At 44.0% G+C, this 14,110-nt stretch overlaps 1 protein-coding gene and 1 long non-coding RNA gene across 3 annotated transcripts in view; one reads left to right on the top strand and one right to left on the bottom strand.

Moving 5' to 3' along the window:
* Positions 1-285: 285 nt before the first annotated feature.
* On the bottom strand, positions 286-3,860 carry LOC148754863 (uncharacterized). The gene is made up of 2 exons (XR_016019770.1): positions 3,595-3,860; positions 286-2,990 (listed from the first exon to the last, which is right to left on the bottom strand). It is a non-coding gene; the product is annotated as an uncharacterized LOC148754863 (long non-coding RNA).
* A 515-nt stretch (positions 3,861-4,375) lies between these two features.
* The window catches only part of ACVR1 (activin A receptor type 1), a 128,030-nt gene continuing 118,295 nt past the window's right edge, over positions 4,376-14,110 (top strand). For both annotated transcript variants that reach the window (XM_074336651.2, XM_074336653.2), the window contains exon 1: positions 4,376-4,515. The gene's annotated coding sequence lies outside the window, so the exon portion shown is untranslated. The remainder of the gene's footprint in view (positions 4,516-14,110) is intronic.

Genomic DNA, 14,110 nt, shown 5'->3' with positions numbered 1-14,110 from the left:
ACTGTAGGGCCATTTGAGGACTCCCCGTGTAGCTCCTACAGTTCCTTGAATATGGTAGACAGCCAATAAAGTCTTGTATGAAATGAACAATTAATGAGTCATTCATACACCTGGGAAAGTTTAACTGGAAGATTAATAAGTGTCTGTCCTGACTGGTTAAATGTTTACCTTTTGGGGAAAAGGGAGCCAGGCCTGATAGGAATTTTAGTGACCCTTTCAGGTTGATTTTTCTCTTCCACCCCCTGGTATTCTGATCCATTCACTTAGATCTTTGGAACACAGTACTGGTTTTTTTTTATGGGCTTCAGGATTAGGACTAAATTTTAGATGTCAAGGACACTGAATTCATCATTCTCCAAGAATAGTTATGATGCAGCTGGGTCAGTATTTCTCATGATTGAGTAATGTATAGACAGCTTTAAAAGGAAAAACAGAATCTTCATGGACCTTTATTGATACCTTAAATTATTTTTATTGCAATTATCATTTGAATAAGCCGCATGTTCCTATAGGTACAAAGCCAAAAAGGATAGCGAAATCATATTTGCATGGTAGACATTCAGATGATCTCGAATATGTATCATAGTTAATTTATTAATTTGTTTAAAAAATACTGTAACAGAAGCCAAAGCACAAATTTCATGGATTTCATAAAGAACTTGGAGATCCCCTAAGAGTATGTGTCCTAGTTCCAGTCTAACAAAATAGAAATAGGAGAATCACTTTACCATAAGCCACATCCAACCCTCAAACTTTGCCCTTTTTCTAAGCAGTTTCTAGTCTTCAATGTCCAACTTCAATATGAAACATTATTAAACTAGATGTAAACAATCTCTATATGCTTGTAATCATTACAAAACTATAGAAAAACTGAATATGAACAAAACTATAAACCTAGTGCTTCAAATAACTTCATTTAATGAGACAGATATTGTTTTGCTGAACACCAATGTCTGCTCACGTCAGAAACTTGGTACTGTTGCCTGATAGGAGCAGGGTTTATTTTTGGTTCCATGTGCCCATACTAAACGAACAGACTTATTAGCATTTGCTCATTACTTTAACCATTATCCTTTATTTTTCTTCAAGAAATCTTTAGAAATTGAACTGCAGCACATTAATCTGCCAGGAGTCTCATCAATACCACCAGCTCTCAAACACCCCAATATTCTTCTAAAGAATTTGCTGCTGGAAGTTAATATGTATAACTAAGCTGATTTTCGCTTTATAGGTTTTTAATAAACCATGTTCCCTTATAACACTATAAAAGAAAAGCTCTCTCTAGAAGCAAAATAATGGCTTCAAGATAAAAGAAGTCACTCACTGTAGTTACGTACTTATTTTAAATGAAATCAGTTCTAAAAATTACAATTTATATTCTGTATCACATCTGAGTGCAGAGAGGCTGTGGTTATTGTTTAAGTCTAAGAGCTTAACTGTAATGAGAATGCTTGCTGCAAAATTTTATGAAATAAATTCCCCAAATTTTATAGGAAAATACTGTACAGGACTCTTAGGTTGCTCAAGACCCTGTTTCCTAATAGTTTTTGAAAGCTGTTGACTTTTAGAAATGAACATGTTGATCTGGGCGTAAAGGAGGACGATATGCAGAAATCAGAAGAGATGCCAATTCACAATGCAGCAGGCAGTTAATTAACTAGAGTCGTGCTCCTTGAAACATACGATGGAGGAGAGCTGAGAATCTTAGAATAACAGAAGATGTATTTCGTCCAAGTTACTTTACTGGTCTGTTTTCCACCAGAGTTAAATCAATGGATTAGATGTGGGGTAAGGCAGTGGTTTTCAACAGGGGGCGATTCTGCCCCCTAGGAAACATTTGGCAATGTCTAGAGACATTTTTAGTGGTCACAACTGTAGAAGGAAAGCGTCCTACTTGCATCTACTGGATAGAGGTTAAGGATGATACAAAGGTATTTACAACGTACCAGAAAGCACCCCAATACAATTATCCTGCCATATAAAGATGTCAATAGTACAAAGGTTGAGAAATCCAGGATTAAGGTGTCTAAGCCAAAGGACTGCATTTGGGATGTATCCTTGGTTTATCCTTGGGCGGACAGGGCTGTATCCTTGTGTATCCTCCTGCTCTACACACACACACACACACACAGAAAATCAACCGATCAATGTTACAAGTCTACAAGAACTACCCAGAATCCTCCCAGATAATCTCCTGAAATACAAATTAGTCACAGGAAAATTAGAAGGTTTTTTGCATTGAACCAGGCACACAAGAAGGAACCACTACTGAAGGAACAGCTAAAAGAACAGTTAAAAGGACAACAGGATTCATTAGTTCATTTATTCACTTATTCAGCAAAGCTTTATGAGTACCCACATGTGCTACTCTGCTAGGTGTGATACACGGTGAACACAGCCAAACCTGGTCCCTGCCCTCATGGGGCTTACAGACTAGAAGAGAAGGTTACCAACAAAGGGCCAGTAAAATGAGGACTCCGTAAATGTACAGGATTGAGGAACATTTACACAGCAGCTTGAAAAGCGTCCACATGTGTGTAATCTCATTTGAACTGCACAACAAACTTCATGAGACATGCTCTATTCCTTTCTTCGAGAGGTTAAAAATGGGCTCAAGGTCACACAGTTTCTAAGTGGCCACGGCTGACACTTCAACCAAATCACACTGAAATCCCTGTTATATTGTTCTAAAGAGCAAGAATACATATAGGCACTCTTGCTTTATCTGACCTGGAATTTCCTCTCCTGATCTCCACCAATCATATAGGAACAAAGCCCTTCCCCTTTAAAAAATAATAAAGCACCCAGCCTTCTCCATCTTCTTGCTTCTGTAATACCTGGGGATTATTTTCTAGCTATTTCATGTATGTATGTCTTGTGTTCCTCATTAGATTGTAAATTCCTGACCTGCAGGGCCCAGATCTTCCATTTCCTTTGCAATCTTTTGCAGTACTGCAGTCACCCAATAAATGCCTGCTGCATAAATGAACCTGTAGAGATAAAAATACTTTATGGTATTCCCATTTATGGCTTTCATGCTTTTATTTTGCTTTGTGATAGGACTGTGCATAAGCTTCTAGAGGGCAGAGAAAATGGTTTGGTGCTTTCCTTACACTCAGCAGGCACCATGCAAAATTTGATCCTTGCATGCCTTTTTGATGCTCTGGATAATATTAGCACACTGGAGTGTTTTCGTGTATCTAAGGACCGAGGTTGTCAGCCTCTCTGTGGCGGGGAATGTTTCTTCCTTTCCACTGTAAGCTCCCATGGCGCCTAGGACCGGGCTAGATTACTGCAGAAGCCCCCTCCCCTCACCAACCCGCATATTTTTATTACTAAGGAGGCCGACTGCGAAATGGCAAGCTCTAGCATAATCCCAGATCTTGCGAGGAAATGAGTAAAGTGGAAGGGGATTTGAAGGCAGGTCAGAAATGGCCTGGATGTGAATGCCGAGGCTTCTCTCTGAGAATCCAGCCTAAGTCTAATAAGCAGGACTCCAGCCGCGCGCCTCCCGCAGTCCCGGGGCCGGGAGGCAGCCACCACCTCCCGCCCGCTCACCCCGGGAGCTGTCCAGACGGCCCCGCCCGCGCCTACCTGGGCACTCACCCGCGCCGCGACGCCTCTCCTCCTCCCACCCCGGTCGCGGGAGCCCAGCTCGGGCCTGCCCCGCCGCCTCGGAGGAGACCCGCGGGCGGCGCGCTCGCCGCCTCCTTCGGCCCCGCCAAACAGCGCGAGGCGCGCCGGGGGCGACGAGGTCAGGCTCGGCGGGACTCCGCGAGCTCGCCACCGGCCGGGCGCCTGCAGGGGGCGCGGGGACCGCCCCGCCCCGCCGCCTTCCCCTTCCCTCCCGGCTCCCTGGATCTGCGCCGGGAGGAAATGATGTGTTGCTGCCTGGTTAATCACAGCTCCAGACACTCATTGGCCGATCGCTCCGCAGCCACTTCCTTCTCCTCCTCCTCCCGCTCCTCCCGCTCCGGCTCCTGCTTTTTGCAGCCGCCGCCGCCGCAGCAACCTCCCCCTCCGCGCTGGGGGAACTTTTCTACTCTCTGTGACCGTCTCCCCCAACGCCCCCAGGGCAAGCCCCCACCCGCCGGCCCGCCCCGCCCGCGGCCGTCCTCCCTGCCCGTGCCGCGGCGCTTCGGGAAGTTTATTCCGCCCGCCCTCCTCCCCTTCCTTCTCCTCCTCCGCCTCTTCACCCCGCCTCCCCTCCCTCCCTCGGCTCTTTCCCCGGGGTGGCTGCCGCTGCTGCCGCTGCCGGGCTGCTCCTCGGCCAGCCGTGCCGGCCCGCGGACTGGAAAGCCCCTGGCCCCGCGCACCGCTCCGCCCCGCTGCAGCCTCCTCTCGGGGCCGGACGCCGGCCCTTGGCCCCGCAGAGTTCCGGGCTCCCCCGCCGGCTGCAGCGCCCCGCCCCGCGCCCGCCGGGGCCGCCCGCCCGGTGCCGCGCCGACCTGCAGCGCCCGGCTGGCTCGCACTCCGCCTCCCCCGGCTCAGCCCCCGACCGTGGCGGGACCAGAGGTGAGGGCAGGTCGCCGGCCGCGCCTGCCGGAGCCGGGTGGATCGAGGGAGGAGGGAGCCTAACGGGAGAAGAGGCTGGGATTGGGGGTGGGAGGGTGGGCGTCTGCGGTGCCTCCCCTTCGCTTTCATTCCTTTCTCCCCCAAGCTCGATCCACTCTCGGCGAGGGAAGCAGCCGCGGAACAAAACTGTCTTGCGTTGGGCCTGAACTGCTGGTGGGCTATGGGAGAGGGCAGAGGCATGCAGTGGGGGGCGGGGGGTGTCTCTGGTTTGCTCTGTGTGTGTGTGTGTGTGTGTGTGTGTGTGTGTGTGTGTGTGTGTGTGTGTGTGTGTGTAGTGAACTCCTTCAGTCTGTGCGCCTCTGACTTGTAAATCGATCTGGCCGCCCGACCACGGGTCTCACCTTCCTAGCTGAGCTTGGTAGGGAGTAAAGAGATGGGCGAAACACCCCCACCCTCAAAATATCCATCGCTTCCAAAAGGAATTTTCTGCTGGAGAGACAGCCAATAAACTCTGCTCAACTCCCTCCCTCCCTCTCCGTTCTTCCTAGCTGCAGTTTCAAAAAGCTTCAAAGCCAGGAATGTGGGATTCATCTTCCGATCCCCAGAAGGCAAATGTGGTTACAGATGTTGCACGGTACTTTGCCAAGTTTAAAACCCTTCCTTCAACACTGTAACAAAAACAGTGAGGCTAGAACCCTAGGCGCGCTGGGGAGAGATGTGGGTCTCTGGGGCCGCCCTATTCACCACCTTCTGCTGGGTTTTAGACGGGCTCAGCTCTGTCCACTTTGTGCAATATATGTCTCCCCCCTCCCTTTTCCCTGGAGTTTTGAATACTTCTTGCATAGGAGAGAAGCTATAGAGGAGGCTACTTAGGGAAGATAACATTCCACTTAGTAGCAGAAGAAAAGCCTTGGGTTAAAAAGTTGTGCTTAATTTAGCTTTTGGAGAGAGGTAGCAAAGTAATACAATGGATTTATTATTTTTTTTCGGGCTTTTTTTTTTTGAGGTGTGTGTGATGGGAGTTAGATGATGAGAAAAATGATTCACCTCATACATATTTTGTATATTTTTGAAAAGAGACCTCCAGTTGAGACATAGACACAACCCAGTGGTTTTAAAGAACCCTGTCCCTGCTCACTGCTCTGACAGCCCAGGGAAGGCGGTGGCAAAAAATAGACACCACCTCCCTTTTCTCCCAGAAAAATTCTTCCTGGAAAGATGGTGTTAAGAAATTTCAGAGATGGGCTGATCTAAGTGGCGGGCCTTAAATGGAAGCACTATAGTATGTCCTGGCACTTGTCTTTGGAGGTGGGTGGCTGGCCAGGGGCCCGGGCTTGGGCAGCCAGCGGACACTAGACTTGTGCTGACCTCAGACACTGGGTTTGCCATCCAGCTTTACAGTATGCTTAAGTATGAAATACGGGCCTCACATTTCACTGATGGGGGACATTGGGGTCAGGAAGTTACCTTAGGTCTAGACAGGACTTGGATCACCCAGATTTTAAGATCAAATCACTTTTTTTTTCAAAACTCAGTCCTCTCTTACATTAACTCTTTTTTTTTTTTAAAAAACTATGTCTGTTTTTTTTTCTTTTTTAATTGGGGAATATTGGGGAGCAGCGTGTTTCTCCAGGGTCCCTCAGCTCCAAGTCGTTGTCCTTCAATCTAGTTGTGGAGGGCGTAGCTCAGCTCAGTCGCTGTTTTCAATCTTCAGTTGCAGGAGACACAGCCCACCATCCCATGCTGGAATTGAACTGGCAACCTTGTTGAGAGCTCACGCTCTAACGAACTGAGCCATCGGGAGGCCCCCAAGACCAAATCACTTTTTTGTGGTTCATTTATTTCTGTTTTCTGTCCTGGAATTAAAAAAACAGAAGTCTTTTAAAGCTGAAATATGTAGGCCTTAAACTGATGGAATTGTGTGTTGGATAATAACATTTGTACCGTCCCCCCTCATGCAAATACTCAAAAGTGGTGAATGATGTTGCAGTACACTTTGGAGACATGGCAAAAATGAAGGGCTGGGATGGGTATAGACGGGTTCCTGCTTTCCTTTTCCAGCACTATGGGTGAGTTTTACTTGAAATGTAGAGAGTGTTTTTAAATAAAACTTGATTTCGGTAGTAGTTTTACAACTTTTGTACCTTGGAAGAGAGTGATCATTTGAATCCAAAGAAGCTTCTTGTTATCTCTAAGTAATTTTAAGAGAATAGTAAGGAAGTGGAGTAAAGATGGAGGAGTATGCTACATTTAGGATTGTAATTATAGGCATAAGTTGGATGTATTGCAAATGCAGTTCCAGACCACCGAGATAAAGCGAGATAAAGCGGGTATTGCAACAAAGTGAGTCATAGTAATATTTTTGCTGAAGGGTCTTGCCTTCAATTTGTGAAAAACAAAACACCTGTGAAACACAATAAAGTGACACACAATCAAATGAGGTATGCCTGTAATTTCAGAAGTGAGGAACTTAATTTCATTAATAGCATTGTGATGATTTTTTTCCCCCCAAAGTTGTGATTTCCTAAATTTTTGCGTCTGTCCACGGAACAGATAACAGTGTTGAATCAGTAAATAGAGACTATGCCTCTATCTTACCCTAGATTGCACTGAACTAGTTCTGTGATGGTCACGATAGGCTTCTAGGTAAGGTTGGATTGAGTAGGCAAGCCTTACTGGGGGAGGGAGGAAGGGGCAGAAATGGATTTGAAAAATGATCCTGCTATTCAAGGTCACGATGGGAAGATGGAATCAATGCGCGTAGCTATACTGTCCTTTAGGCAAAGAGGTGCTGGGACCTCCGAACAGCCCTCTGTGCTTGTTCTGCTGTTGGATCCATGCATGTTGATTTTTATGTGAAGAGATCAACGCACAACTTGTTAACAATTAGAAGTAAACTCTTGATGGTGGCAAAATTCTTTGATAACGTTTTGAGTGAATTTGATGACAGATATAATGATTAGGGGAGGGGAAATGGATATGTACCAGGCACAGTGCTCAGCCCTTTACATGCACTTTTCCATGACGTTTTCACAACAACCATATGTTTTGTTATTATTTCACTCTTTTACAATAAGAAATTGAGGCTTGGCAGAATTAAGTGAAGAAAAAGTTGTAGAGCTAATGAACAGTGGAGCTGGGACTTGAACCAGGATTTTGTGGGACTCCGGACCCATGTTCTCTCTACTTTCGCCAGTGTTTGCCCAATTTTATTCATTCTTACACTGTATTCATGAGATTACCATAGCTAAGTGTCACTTTGTCTATTAATTATGTTTTTTGTTTTAAAGTGACAATTCACCTTTTTAGAAAACAAAACTTAAAAGGTATCTTTTAAGAGAAGACTGTATTACTGCCATATTCCTAACTCACTTGTTAGGAATAGGAGATAATTATAAAGATGCAGTCATACTTCTAGGGAAACCCCAAATTCAGGATAATGATTATCTGGGGAGTGTGTATGTGTGCACGTGTGTGTGTGAGCGCTGGGCACGCATTGATGGGATCTGGGGATAAAGGTGGAGGAGGTAGGTAGATATACAGTATTGGTGATACACACAGAACGAATGGCTGATTGACAAGACCCCAGGTGATCATTTTAAAGCAAAGCTGATTGTTGTCATACCCGAAATAAGATCGAGGTACATTCCCTCCTCTCTTTTCTCCTGCTTCCATGCTCATTTCCTGTACAGGTTTTCCCAGCTACCTGGAAGTAAAGCATTCCTATGGAACCTTTTGTAAGCTGAAATCACATAAAGCAAAAAATCAATTACTATTAATTTACATGAAAAAAAATTTTGAGCATTCTCAGACCCCCAGAAATAACCTACTAAATCATAGCAAATAACATATAAGAACTAAAATAACAATGTATACTAAAAGGAATGCACAAAATAAATTGAGATAAAGCACAGATGCTCACAGACACAGATCAAAGTTATGGCAGCTTGAAGCTGAGATGCTGAGTGTGGTTTCTGGGAAAGAAGCTTGTGGGTCCAACTTTCACTGCTCAGGGTACATGCTGCCTCTATAAGGATCCTTGCAAAGCAAATACTATTTTCCTTTCGGCTTCTTTGGCAAAAGCGAAAATCCTCTTCCAATTTTTTTTCCCAGTTAGTGAAAACAGGTACTAATGTAGATCTTTCATAAAAGCAAAGCGGCATAACATGAACTTTTCGAAAAGTGGGGCATACCTGTATTGTGACTAAGATAATAGCATGGGCTTCTGCGTGGTTTCTCCTGACTGCGGTTATGGGAGAACTGGCACTTCTTAGCATCACCTTGCCTTGTGCATCTCATGCTCCGGATGGGACAACGAATGTGGTCATGAAGTGTTAAAATGCTTTCATTTTTACCTAGTGCTAAGTATGACCATTCAGCCCCAGAAGCTGGTATTTCAGTTAAAGCAGTGCCTGGGTAAAACGTTGACAGCATTAAACTGGTGAGACTGGGAAATAAAGCCATCAGAGATTTTAATTGGAGCTCACATAGTCTCCTGTTTTATTTTCCCAAAGCAAGTATTGGGCACTATGGCTTTATTCCTGGAAATGAGGACTTGAATTGGGTTTCCTGGTACAAAAATGCCTTCTTTGATCTCTTGGAGTGAAAACTTTGTGTTCCTTTCTGTGGCCAATTCCAGCTCCCCGAAGAACCAAGTGGAAGGTTTACCTCTTTTTTAGCTGTTGGCCATACACTGCTCTTGCTTGCCGTGCTTGTTTAAGAATCAGAAGTTCCAAACCAGGATTTGGCTGTTGGAAAGGGCATTCGAGTTAAAGACTCCTTTTCAAAGAGCTTCATCAGGTTGGTGTGGTTGGCACATCGTGGCCTTTGGTTCAGATGGGATGTAATTTTGCTTGAACTTACGCTCTCGTAATTAACTAATAAGAGACCCAGCCGCTTCCTTTTTGAAGTTAAAACAAATACTCCCCTTGTCTCCAATATTCAAACTGACTGCAAAGTTGAATAATAGTCCTGTGCTCTTATATGCATTTCTGGAAATCTGAGCTTGTTTATACGTCTACAGACTCTTCTGGGATCCATGAGAGCTTTGTTTTTCAGAGCCACTACCACCCGTTTGTTTGATTTTGGGGTTTCAGTCTCTGACCAGCATTCCACTTTGCCCATTAGGGTTGCTTCATTGTTTGCTCTGGGTATTTGGCCTTTATTTCTGTGACTGGGAAAGTGACTTTAAATTTTAGCCTTTCCAAATTGTGTGGAGGTTCATGCAGTAGATGAAGGTTGTTTTTTTGTAGGATGGGGCAAGGTCATAGGTTCCATTTAGCGCAGGTGTCCTGATGTGTCTCCAAGAGTTCAGCTCTCTCATCACAAGGCCCGGCCTCAGCTGTTCTCTTCCTCTGCGTTGCCCTTCCCCCCACTTTTAGGGAGAGCCAAATTCTTCAGGGCTCAGAATAATCTCATTGCAAGAAAGAATGCTTCCCGGATTTTGCCTTTTGACATTTTCCTAGCGTTTTATCATCTTCACTACTTATTCTGGGACTTGATTGATCTCTTTGAGGGCAAGGACTTCAAGTTATTTATTCCTCCATTTATTTGTTCTACACAATTCATTCCTCTTCACCAATTTAAAACCTTTTAAATTCTCTCACTGGGTTCCTTGAAGGCAAGAACTGTGTCTTATTCATCTTTTGTGTATCTTTTGCGCCTAACACAATGCCTGGCCCAGACCACACAGTCAATAAGTCCTGTTTTAATTGCCAAGAGAATGAGTGGATTATAGCACGTTAGTAGAGCAAAGGAACCCAGTCCTCTAGAGAATCAGTCTCAGAGAAGGTGACACCAGACATAGTGGGCCTTAAGGACAAGTTTGGGAAGCGAGGACCAAAGACATTCTAGGTAAAAGGAACTTTTTTTCATACCCCGTTATACAAGATATTGTAATTTGTACTTAGTGAATTCAACAAAAATCTATATGTATGTTTCCTTTTTAGATTGTTTTGGCTTTAAAGATGACACCTTCTTTATTAGGAAGAGTATCTGAACTAATATCTTATATCCCGCAGAGCAAGGAATCCTGCGATACCGTGTATGGCTGGGATGCAGTTTCCTGGCCAATCAACTCCTTTACACTGACTGTCTCTTGTTTATGTTCTAACAGTTGACAGTGGAAACTGGTAGGCAGAGCTCATGTGAGACGTGGAATGTGGACATCCTCTTTGGAAAATGCATGGAATCCAAAGTAAACTTCTCTTTTGATAGGTTTGAAGGGCTGCTTTGAGTGGGCATCTGACTTAGACCTTTTCCGCTTGAATACTTGATGGCTGGTGTCTTGCTCATCTGTGAAAGCCAAGATGAGCCTTTGCTATCCACCGTGCAGCATGGATGCCATTGAAAATAAGATTGCTCTAGTTTTTGTTTCTTCTTCTTTTTTAGCCAATTATGGAAGAAGTATTGATTGAACTTCTCAAAAATAACCTTGACTTTGAGGAGAAATGTACAGAAAGGATAAAGAAAGGTAGGGTGGTCTTGGATGAAACTGGATATTAGGTATGGGGTGATACTTGGAGATTAGAGAGTGGGTGGGGGTACTGAGAAAAATGTGCAATAGAAAGAACTTGAGAAACAGCATTTTCGGTGTAGAGGGGCTGGATTGAGGAGATATTTTAAACCAATCTAACACTGAAGCTACCACTCTAGTAGTTATTATTGAATGTTGTTACACTCTGGGTGAAGATACAATGTGCTTGCTTGTTCATTCTCCTTAAGTGGTAGGTTAACGTTCAGAAGGAAATAGGTACCACCAAGAAGGCTGGAGCTTTCGGACTTGTAACTTGATGTCAGAGACTTACACAGCATAGAAATAAATGTAGCAGCAGTTAGTAGGAAGAGAAAGTATAGGTGATTATCTAGAGTGATCCTTAGCTTCCTTTTTGGGAATAAGGAAAACGGTAAGGGACAAGTGTGCCAAATGATAGTTTTTTATCTGCTTTTCTGAACTTGAACTGAACTGTTGTGCACAATAGGTGGCAAGATCAAATATTCTCTGACTTTAGGAGTATCGTATAGTAAAAATGGAAAATCTCAGTCCCCAGAAATATAAACATGAATGTTCAATGTCAGTGTTTTAAAGACATTTTGACTCTTGGCATTCATTTTCCATCATGACTGAATACACACACATATACACACGCATATTACAAATAAAGCTGAATTGCAGGTTTTACGAAACAATATTGCAGTGCTTCCTAATTTCTATTCAAATTTTATTTAAAAAAAATTCTGGTCTCTACTAAATTGATTTCGCATCCTGCTAATGGGTTCTAACCAGTGTTAGAAATCAGCCTTAATTTTTTGTTTATTGAACAGTTGCTAATCTGGATGAGAATTTTGGTTTTCTTTTTGTGTGAGTCTCAATTATTCTACAGATGGACCACACCCCGCTGCTCCCCCCACCCCACCCTATTTTCTCTGTGTAGAGGGTCTTTGCTTGTTTCTCCAAATCAAAGTGTCTAATATGTGCTTGGGACCAGGCCCAAGAGAGCATCCTCACCTTGATCCCAGTAAAGGTGGGGCTAATTACTTTAAGCTGGTGGCAGGAGCCACTTAGCTCCCTGTTTATTTAGATTATATTTGAATGGGATGGTGACTTTCAGTGGTAAGGGGACAGCAGGAGTGCTTGTACAGGTCATGTGTGTGCACCAAAAGAATTGGAGGGAAGTGGGGATGATGACCCCATGCATGTATTGTTCAGAAGTGCAAAACAAGGTTAGTAGGGGATAGTAAAGGAATGCTTACTTATAGCATTCAAACATGTAAGAGCTTCATCAGTAGCAGCAGCCATCATCGTTATCATTGTCCTTATTAAAATTTCCCTGCGTTGCTGCTGCCTCTTTATCTTTTCCCCTCTTTGTCCTTCATGGATTAAGCATTTATCAAGTTCAGTAAAACTAAGTTCAATTTAAGGTGTACTTGAGTAAGGGATTGAAGAATCACACATCTAATGATAAATGGCAGAATGCTGAGTATCTGGGTCACAAGATGCAGAGGGATAAGGGTCAACCAACACCTTTCAGGAAGTGGCTGTTTGGCTGGCCTTGGAAAGAGATACCATTTTGATGTTACCATTTTGAGCGGTGTCAACTATAAGTGAGTAGGTTGTGGAATAGGCAACAATCCAAAACCAGGGAATGGGGCATGTCCATGTGAGATAGTTGGCTTTTGGTTAGGAGCCAAGTGGTACAAAACATAGTTGTACATATTTTTAATCACAAGAATCAGATACTGTGCCTTGAGGTGCAGCTTCTTGGGGAGGCATCAAGACTTCAGAGGCAACTGGAAGGAACAGCAGATTGATGTCTCCTGCAAAAAAGTCCAAATTTCTACGTGCTTCTGGAAAATTGAGAGCGCTGGTGGCACCAGGCCTGCATTCCCACAGGAACCTGCCAGAGCTCCTTGTAATTGTATCTGTCAGAGGGGACATGTATGCTGTTGTTCACCACAACCCCAGCTCATCCTGTTTTCTCCCAGACAGTGAGGCCCAGTGTCAGTGGCTTCTCCCTTCTTTCCTTCCCTGCCTCACCTATATGCTAAGTGCATTGTCCCTATAGGTCTTCTCATGGCCACAGATGGTTAGTCTAATGGTGAGGGTGGATGTCCAACAGCTAAGGGAAATGAGAGTAAGTGGAATTAGGGTTTTGGCCTTGGGCTGGAGTAAACATTGGGTGAATACATCATTTTTGTGAAGAGAGGGAGGGATAGATGGGGAGCAAATGTTACCTGACTTTTGGAACCTGGATGACTGGGAGAATGATGTTGATTTTTAAAGGGAAGGTTGTCGAGAGGAGCTGGTTTGGGATAGGGCGTGCTGTTGGGGTTTTGGTGGAACAAGGACAAAGAAGAGGGCTTCTGGAGTCGAGTGAGGAGTGGGAAATATGGCAATGGCACACTGGCAATAAGGATTGGATCTGTGGCTTCGTACTGGCGATTGGGTGAGAGGATGGAAAGGCAGTGCTGCGACATTGGATCTGGGGGAGAGGTCCCTTTTGGAAATAGGAAGAAGTGGGTTAATGTCTGAATGATAAAATAAACCAGCTACAAACAGTTCAAAGTCTTTTATTGACTTTTTGGGGTCAAGTGACCTATCTTGCAAATAAATCAAATGTTTATCCTAATAAAGGAGTACAGTAACAGTCTTAGACTTTTGAACATGGGAGCTGGTAAACATCTGCTTACAGAATCAAAGACAGGCGTGCTGTTTGATGGGTGACATCTGTAACTTATGTTTATGCCTATTTTCGCTAAGACTTATGCATTTAGGTGACAAGGCTTCTAACAATGATGTTTTTTGTATCACAGGTGATAGACAAAGTGGTTGCTACAACCCTGAGATGTGGAAATGTGCCAGAAGAGAATGGCTGCCTGGCATTTATTTTTGCCTTTAGCCAGTTTAGAATGAAATGTCCTTTTCAAATTCGTATGATTTTTTTTTTTTTTTCCTTATCTAGGTGTGGTTGTTTGGGATTCCCGCCAACTCATTGTTACTTAATCAGTGAGGTCTACCTCAATTGCTCCCCTTCTTCCACTTGCTTCTGTTGTGATCCCTAAAGGTCTTGTTGTTTTCGGACATTTTAAGTCACAA

The sequence above is a fragment of the Rhinolophus sinicus genome, chromosome 17, assembly GCF_057876585.1.
Source record: "Rhinolophus sinicus isolate RSI-liver-muscle chromosome 17, RSI-T2T, whole genome shotgun sequence".
Classification (NCBI taxonomy): Eukaryota; Metazoa; Chordata; class Mammalia; order Chiroptera; family Rhinolophidae; genus Rhinolophus; species Rhinolophus sinicus.
The sequence above is the reverse complement of the archived record's forward strand: the minus strand, read 5'-3'. Positions and strand labels throughout refer to the sequence as shown.